Genomic DNA, 9,558 nt, shown 5'->3' on the forward strand with positions numbered 1-9,558 from the left:
TACCTATGCAGCAGCATTTTAAATAGGAATATCCAGTATGAATAAAATGCGTACAGACCTTAATATTGTCTCCGACACTTACACTGTAACATAAACAAATCTTAAATATTTTATTTTCATTGAGGATTGTAGTGGATTAGTTGTCTATTTATACAATAAGCGGCGTGTTTAATACAGGGTTCTCACTAAGCTCATACAAATATCGATTTAGAACAAAACAAATGAACAAACCTACAAATCACCTCATACAAAACAACACGAACCCCACAAAAATCTGAGTTCAACTCAGATTCTCCGTAAAGGAAGGCAGCTCATACTCCACATCTGACACTCGTTGTGTTGCTTATACAAGTAAACATCCGGTTATAAGTCTCATTTGCAGAAGTTAGAATCAAGGAGGATGGTAGTGTTAACAACTTAAAAATTATGTTGTTATCTTTGTTAAGATAATCCATAAAGAACCTTTTCAGATATGATTTCACTTCAATTTCAACAGTGGAATCCATAGTTCAAAAAGCAGCAACCCGCATTATCAATTTCTAAGCGAAAATTAAACAGACGCGACTATATACGTTATATTATTTTCTTCAAAATTCGATGGAATAAATTGGTTCCACCTAATAACTAAACTTTGGATTATTAAGTGAAAGGACGTTATATTCATAGCAGAATGTGGGTTTAAAGGATAATGATATATTTTGTTATCCTTCTAGCTAGGAAAATCTCATAAGAAGTCTTTTAAAGTAAATATTTGTCTATATTCTTTTCACTTTTTGCGATAGCAAGTCAAAAAGATATTTTGAAAAAATAACACGAAATTACAATTTAAGTGTCTTGGTAAGGAATATCAACTTAATAATCTTCTACTCTGAAACTACTGGGCCAAATTAAACCAAACTTGGCCACAATCATCATTGGGTTATATAGTTTAAAAATGTGTGACGTGACCCCGGCCGACTAACCAAGATGGCCGCCACGGCTAAAAATAGAACATAGGGGTAAAATGCAGTTTTTGGCTTATAACTCAAAAACCAAAGCATTTAGATCAAATCTGACAAGGTATAAAATTGTTTATTAGGTCAAGATCTATCTGCCCTGAAATTTTCAGATGAATTGGACAACTGGTTAGTAGGTTGCTACCCCTGAATTGGTAATTTTAAGGAAATTTTGCTGTTTTTGGTTATTATCTTGAATATATTTATAAAAGGAGATAAACTGTAAACAGCAATAATGTTCAGCAAAGTAAGATTTACAAATAAGTCAACATGATCGAAATGGTCAGTTGACCCCTTTAGGAGTTTTTGCCCTTTATAGTCAATTTTTAACCATTTTTCGTAAATCTTAGTAATCTTTTACAAAAATCTTCTCCTCTGAAACTACTGGGCCAAATTTAACAATCATCATTGGGGTAGTTTAAAAAATGTGTGGCGTGACCAAGCCAAACAACAAAGATGGTCTACATGGCTAAAAATAGAACATAGGGGGTAAAATGTAGATTTTGACTTATAACTCTGAAACTAAAGCATTAAGAGCAAATCTGACGAGCGGTTGAATTGTTTTTCAAGTTCAGATTCATTTGACCGTTGTTGGGTTGCTGCCCCTGAATTGGTAATTTTTAAGGAAATTTTGCCTGTTTTTTTGTTATTATCTTGAATATTATTGTAGATAGAGATAAACTGTAAACAGCAATAACGTTCAGCAAAGTAAGATCTACAAATAAATCAACATGACAAAAATGGTCAGTTGACCCCTTAAGCAGTTACAGCGCTTTACAGTCAATTTATTCAATTTTCATCAATTTTGTAAATTTTTGTATATTTTTAACAAAATATTTTCATCTATAACTAATGGGCCAAGTTAATTAAAGATGAATTATAGGTAGCAAGAATGTTCAGTAAAGTCAGATATACAAACACATCACCATCATCAAAACACAATTTTGTCATTAATCCATCTGTGTCTTTTGTTGAATATGCACATAGACCAAGGTGAGCGACACAGGATCTTAAGAGCCTCTAGGTTGTTTTACGATGTAGATCTGATCTTTTAGATTGATCTATCATGACTACAATTTGTGACGTTATACTTATGTCTGACAATAGTACTGCATTTTTAATGTTATTTTTTGTATTTTCTATAATGCTTTGTTATCTTCATGAAGTTGAGTATAATACGATGTAAGTGTAAAACTAGGCAAAGGCAGCTATCTATCTTTTCTACTAGGACAAATGTTAAACCATTTGCACTTACCAAAATGAGGTTAACCTTTTTGTTGAATCAAATTAGATACTATCATACAAAACTAAGAAAATGAAAAGAAGGAAATGAGTTGATACTACTTGTTAATCCAATCATAACCAGACTAGATTTCCACTCTTGCCATTCACTGCAAATAAAACTCAGAAAGTAAATAAGGAATGTGTAAAAGAGACGACAACCCGACCAAAGAGCAGATAACAGCTGAAGTCCCTTATGAGTCTTCAATGCAGCGAAAAACACCCGCTCCGGAAACAGCGCTTCAACTGGCCCCTAAACAAAACTGTAAACCAGTTCACTGACATCGGATGTCATGCTGAACTCCGAAATATTCACATGAATCTGAAATTAAAAATCATACAGGACTAACACAGCCAAAGGCTCCTAACTTTGGACAGGCGCAAAAATGCGGCGGGGTTAAACATACTTTTTGAGATTTCAACCTTCCCCTATACATCTAGCCAATATAGGAAAAACAAATATAAAACAATACGCACATTAGAACTCAGTTAAAAAAGTTCGAGATCGATATCAGAATCGGTAACAAAAGAAACTTAACAAAAACACAATAAATCTTAAATAAATAGAAAACAACAAGCAATTTCTGACATGCCAGCTCTTGACATAAAAAAAACGGGTTATGTTTTCAAACAATAGAGTTCAGATTTGGTTGACCATGTAATAAACTATTCTTCTATTTTGTTAAGTTTTTCTGACATACTTTCATTTTCGTGCTTGACTTCTAGAACACTTTGATTCGACAAAGCATAAAACATAAGCTCTGCTGGGCTTTTAATTTAATTTCAAAACATATACAAAAACAGAAAAACTAACAAAGCATCATGCACACATACAACAAAAGACAAGCAACAATATTTTTTTCAGATTTTTAGCAATCTTATATCAGGGTCAACTTAGAAATAGTCAACAGCTGCAGTAAAGAAATGTAAAATACACGCTAGATAAATCAGCAATTCATTTAGGCAAAAAAAACCAGTTAAATATATAAACATGGAACGCAGTATAATATTAAACTAATGGATAGCTGTCTCATTGTCAATAGTACCACATCTTCTTGTTTTTATAATTACACACAGTTTGTTTTAAATCTGATAGTATGATACTTCTACATTGAATACATGCAGAAAATCGACATTTCGAACCATTCTAAGACAGGATCATGTTCTTAAATTGAAAAAAAATGTTTTACGTCTGACATGGGCTGGAAAACTGTTCTACAGTGTAACTGCAACATACTGGCTTTTACAAGATTTTCTTCTCTATAAGTAGACGTGTTTACCCCCGGAGAACATCTAATGAATTACTATAATATCTAAAATAGAAATTTTTAGATTTAATATTTAGGAGACTGTTCACACATAAAGGAGATTAAAAAAATCTTTAGTTCTAGAGACATAGAAAACATTAGGAAAAAATTAGCATCTTTATTTACCAAGTTTAAAGTAGGATATTCCTTTCTGATGCGTTAAAATTTTAATACACATTACGGCTGCTTTTGAATGTGAATTAAAACTCACTAATTAATCTACATATAAACCTTAGGAATTATTATCTATACACAATAAAAATATTACAGAAGCTGCATGAAGTATTAAACATATGCATTGTTACCAACCGATAAATGTGTATGACGAAATTCAAGATACTTTGTAAGTAATTTATTGTACCAATTTGCATGCAGTTTATGGAAAAGGGTGTGTGTGCTATGTAATTGGTGTTATTATTTTTTATGTGTAATGCCATTGCGAACGGATTTAGCGAGCCAACTGGATGTCTTTGGGCATGATGGTGACTCTCTTGCCGTGAATTGCACACAAGTTTGTATTTTTGAAAATACCAACGAGGTAAGTTTCCCTAGCTTCTTGGAGTTTAATTAAATCAAATGAAATTTTAAGAAAGAATTTCTCTTCAATAGCAATACATTTACAGATAATCTGGATATAATTAGATACCCCCCTATTCACCCGACTCAATTGTGTGGCACGTGGATGTTATTTTAATAGAATATAAAACGATTTTGTTAGTTGATTATTTCATTGAGTAAAAGGTATAAATGTAAAACAGTTCAGAACCGACACGAAGGGAGCACAAAATAAGAGAGCCGTGGTGTAGTGGTTAGTGCATCGGACTACTAACACAAAGGATCCTGGTTCGATTCCCGTTCGGGATGAAAATTTCAGAAACTCAATTTTCGGCTCTCCCTTGACACCATTTGCGAGTATGGTCTTGAGGAAACGATGATAGTCCGTCGGAAGGGGACGATAAATGGCTGACCCGTGTTAAGAGAGAGCCATATCTCTTGCACGTTAAAGACACCCTTGTAGATTTCGAAAAAGAGTAGGCTAATGCCGCTACAAGGCAGCACTCGCACCTGCAAAGTGGAAAGGGATTAATATAAGTTGAAAAACTTGTTTCCCAATCCACTATAAATAAATATGTTTAAAGTAAAACTATTAAACTAAAACAAAATCGTGATACATGTAAATGTAACACGAAAAGGATGATAAATACATGTAGTCCACAGAATGATTTCCTATTCAGTGTGAATCAAAGTTCATTTCACATATATAATAACGTCTCTGTATTGTAGCGATACATTAACGAACTTTACATTATTTGTTTCTAAAATTAAAATGCAGACACTGACGATATTTTTACACTTAACATAGATTAAACTAAGTTAAAAAATAAATTCCCCATTCAGCAACAAAAACTATTTGAGGAAAATATAATTTTGAAATAAATTATAGTTTGCACTTTTATCAAGGAAAATAATGACCTCATAAAGGTAATTATTCTATGCCTTTGATCATATTTCATTGAAACATGGTGACGTCCGGGTTGATTCTTCGAAAGAATGACCTATTGTTCTGAAAGAAAATAAATCAATATAAACATCATAAACGGCCGCCTTCTGACCTACCATTTAAACGTCCGACAGCTGATTTTTTTCTTTTAAACTGATATGTTGTGGATAGTTTAAATTTATTTTTGATTGATATACAATAACCAAAGGGCCACTGACCAAGCTTTTTATCTCACCTGACTTAGGGGTCAAGAGAGCTTTTGTCATTTATCATTTTGGGCGTCCGTCGGCGTTGTCGTCGTCGATATTTTTTTACCAAACAAATCTCCTGTGAAACCACTGGTTTATGTTGGCCCAAAGCATCCTTATGGTAGCTTATTATTCTTATCTTGAACAATGTATTAGAAAAAGATAAACTGTAAACGGCAAAAAGGTCCAGCAAAGCAAGATCAACAAATAAATTACATGATCAAAATTGTCAATAAGGAGTTATTGTCTTTTAAGAAAAAAAAATTCACAATTTTTTGTATTTTTGTTTTAAATCTGACATGAATCATTTTCTGAAACTTCTTAGCCAAGTTTAACCATACTTAGCTTTAATCATTTTTCGGGTATTTAGTATAACAAAATGTCCTCCTACCACGATGACCATGGCTAGACATTGAACATAGCGGTAAATAGCCGTTTTTTGCTTATATCTCTGAAATTAAATCTAAGCTTTTAGAGCAAATCTTACGGGGTTAAAATGTGTTGTAGCTGTAACGTATCTAGAAAAAAGTAAAATAACAAAAATACTTAACTGAAAAATCCATTTGGAAAGTCCATAATTTCATGGCAAAATCAAATAACAAAACGCATCAAAAAAGAATAGACAAGAACTGTCGTATTCCTAATTTGGTACAGGCATTTTCAAATGTAGAAAATGGTGGATTAAACCTGGTTTTATAGCGCTAACCCTCTCACTTTGATGATAGTCTCATCAAATTCCGTTTATTTACAACGATGCGTCAACACAATAAACAATTTAGTCAACATATGGGTACAGCAGTCATCATCATGTAACAATTCTAAAAGGAAAAAATTAACAGAACACAAAAACATCTATCTACAAATTTTTACAATTAGTTATGGATCTTTTTGGTAAACCATCCATCCTCCAAAAAACATCAACTTTCAATACTTTTAAAGTGTTTAGCAGAAAAAACTACGGCGTACATTTTCGTAACATATTCAGATTTCATCAATATTTGCTATCGATTTTATTTACAAGTACAAGGTGCATCGTGTTTAAATACTTTAATACTTAGATAAAAGGACGTCAATTATACTTCGTTATCAATGTTTATGATATTAAATTTTATTTGGACACAATCGGGAAAGGTAGGAAAGATTAAGTAGTAAAATGTTTCGGAGGAAAATAAACATGGTATCTAAACTAACTGCAGCTATATGTAGTTCATTTGCATATTTTTTAATACACAACAAAACTGCAAATATTTAATTCTTTAATGATTAGAAATCTGGTCGATATTTCTGTTATTTAAACACAAAATGCACACCTAAAGCAACCAACTGTGTCTAAACTACCCCGGAAAAAAAATAAACTTCTAAGTGCCAATGCACCAACTCTCTCCCTTCAATCCGGGACGGTTGTAAGAGTAGCCCTACTCTAACACAAAACAGTGTATTTGATGGCATTGTTTACTTAAACTTAGCAACAAATGTGCTGAAATGAATCTTTTGGTGAAAGAGAAATATATTAAGCCCATTATAGCCAAAAGTAAATGGGTTTGCAGGAAAAATGTAACAATTAGGCGCCCTATAGTATACTTATTTTAGATTTTCAGAAAACCAGGGGTCATTTTTGGTAGTCACCTGAGTTCCGAAGGTCAGATTTTTCTTATATGATTTTAAAGGTTGGTTGAAAATTGGCACATAGAAAGGTGATGCATGTTCAATTAAGGATATACCTGCCTGGTTTCAATGAAGTGAAATTTAAGATAGAATATTTAGAAAGCTGTGATAATTGCAATATTTGGTCTAACAGATATGGATTTTTGATAAGTGGTATGTCACCTGATATGGACACAGACCATAAAAAAAATAGAGAAAAGGTATTGTATATGTTTATTATTTCTTAGTTTTATGATTTTGAAGAATATCTATAACTGTTTTCGATTGATAGATGTAATTATATCTACAACCGTTCTAGTTTAACGGATAATTGTTTAATAGAAGAACGTCAAAATGACGAATTGAGTGAAATTTGCCGCCAGTTTGTTTGATTTCTCGGTTAAATTGTACACATTGTATAGGAAGAGAAGTACGGAGAGAAAGATATTTACATGCAGATTGCAAAAACTTTGATAATCTCAATATTTTGAATTATGTGCAAGATATGAATTTCAAAGTAATCTGTCATGTTTAAATTAAAGTACACAGTTTTGTCAAGGTGTACGACCCGGTTTCGTGATTAATTTTGCCAAAGATGGACCCGGAATGTAATTTTCCTATGATCATTTGAAATGTATATATACTTTTTAAAACAAGCGAATACGACAAATATCGCGGTATATTCATTTAGAATGACACATGAAAATGAACTTTCATGCGGGGAAATGGATCATAATAATCGTGCTTTAAAATTCTTTTTATACCTGCAGATGTGTTTCATATGCACGAATAAGCCCATATAGTGACTCATCTGCTCCTTTTATAGTCACGTTGTCTGTTAGCTGAAGTAATTAAAATAAATTAATTTGGACAGTTTTAGAAATAAACTCATCATAGATACCAGGACTAAATTTAGTATATACGCCAGTTGCGCGTTTCGTCTACAAAAGACTCATCAGTGACGCTCGAATCAAAAAGAGTTAAAAAGGCCAAATAAAATACGAAGTTGAAGAGCATTTAGGAACAAAATTCCTAAACGTTTTGCCAAATACAGCTAAGGTAATCTATGCCTGAGATAGAAAAACCTTAGTGTTTACAATTAACAATTTGATAAATTCTTACTCTCTTCGGGAATCATAATATCATGAGAAAATCCCCTTATAAATCATTGAAATCCAAATATTATTACCTTACATACATGTATTTATTGTAGAAAGGGGTTTTTATAACAAAAATACATTTTTTTGCGCAATTCGCACATTTTCTATAAGGTTCTGTAATCAGATGACTTAAGTGATCATCAACTGATTTGTATAATTTGATCTTATGTTGTCATGTGGATACACTGTTGGGGTTTAGAGTACCAGGCGTCAAAATGTTTAATCCCGTCATTCTGCATGTGATAGTTTCCTAATCAAGTAAAAGTTAGTTCAGTGTGTATTTTTGTCGCTTAATATCATATTTGTTTTTCTTTTTATTGTCTTGGATATAAAATATCGGCTGTTTGTTGGTTTTTCTTGTTTTTTTTTCACGTTTGTCATTTCCTTTCCCTTTATAGCTGACTATGTGGTATGGGTGTAACTAATTGTTGAATGCAATACTCTGACCTATATCTGAACACTTTGACGTTATTTGGTTTCTTCAAGCACATTGTCTCATTAACAATATTTACAGAGTAAATGACCACTTCTGAGACTGTTCTAAAAGTTTTAGATATTGTAAAAGTAAGATACCAAAAGTACTTACTTCCCAAGGAAAATCAAAAATGGAAAGTCGCTTATAAGATGGCAAAGTAAAAAGCTCCAACACATCAAAGAATGAAAAACAAAAGTTATATTCCTGATTCGTTACATGCATTTACTTATGTAAAAACGGTGAATTAAACCTTGTTTTATAGTTAGCTAAACTGCTCACTTATATGAGAGTCACTTAAAATTCTATCATATTGACAACCATCTGTGAACACAATAAACTGAAATGATAAATAAAAATGTCAAAAGTAGGGGTGAATCGGAAAAAAAGATCGATGGATGGATATATACTGAACGACTTTAGAAACGTAACACTGATTTTGTTGATTTTTTTTACCAAATCTTTTTTGATTGTCTTACAACTATATTTCATGCTTATCATGCTTCTTTCTCCTTACAAATAATCAAAATCTGACTAACCTGTGGTTATTGAACATACCGAATTTTTGAGGTAGCACGAATCTCTTAAAGCGAAATTTTGGTCCCATGAAAGATTGTTTCAGGTTTTTTTTGCTTTGTGAAACAGTTCTTTCAATTCTTTGCCCTACTTATTTTTTTTTAAATGTTGCATTTGCATTGTGCCAAGTCTGAGAAATAAAACAAACAAAAAACTGAAGTAGCCCTTAAGAATACTGCAAACATGCAAACATAAATGTGCTGCAACCATACCGTATGACATCAGAAACTCGTCCTACTGTCCTTCCGACAACGATACAAGAAGACAAGATTCGTTGCTGGCCATCAATGAACAGATCAACGTGTAGTGACAATGAAACATCAACAGAATTTTATTATGCAACGCCATTTGCCAATCATGTTTACGGCCGCAAC

This window comes from Mytilus galloprovincialis, chromosome 1 (genome assembly GCF_965363235.1).
Source record: "Mytilus galloprovincialis chromosome 1, xbMytGall1.hap1.1, whole genome shotgun sequence".
Taxonomy (NCBI): Eukaryota; Metazoa; Mollusca; class Bivalvia; order Mytilida; family Mytilidae; genus Mytilus; species Mytilus galloprovincialis.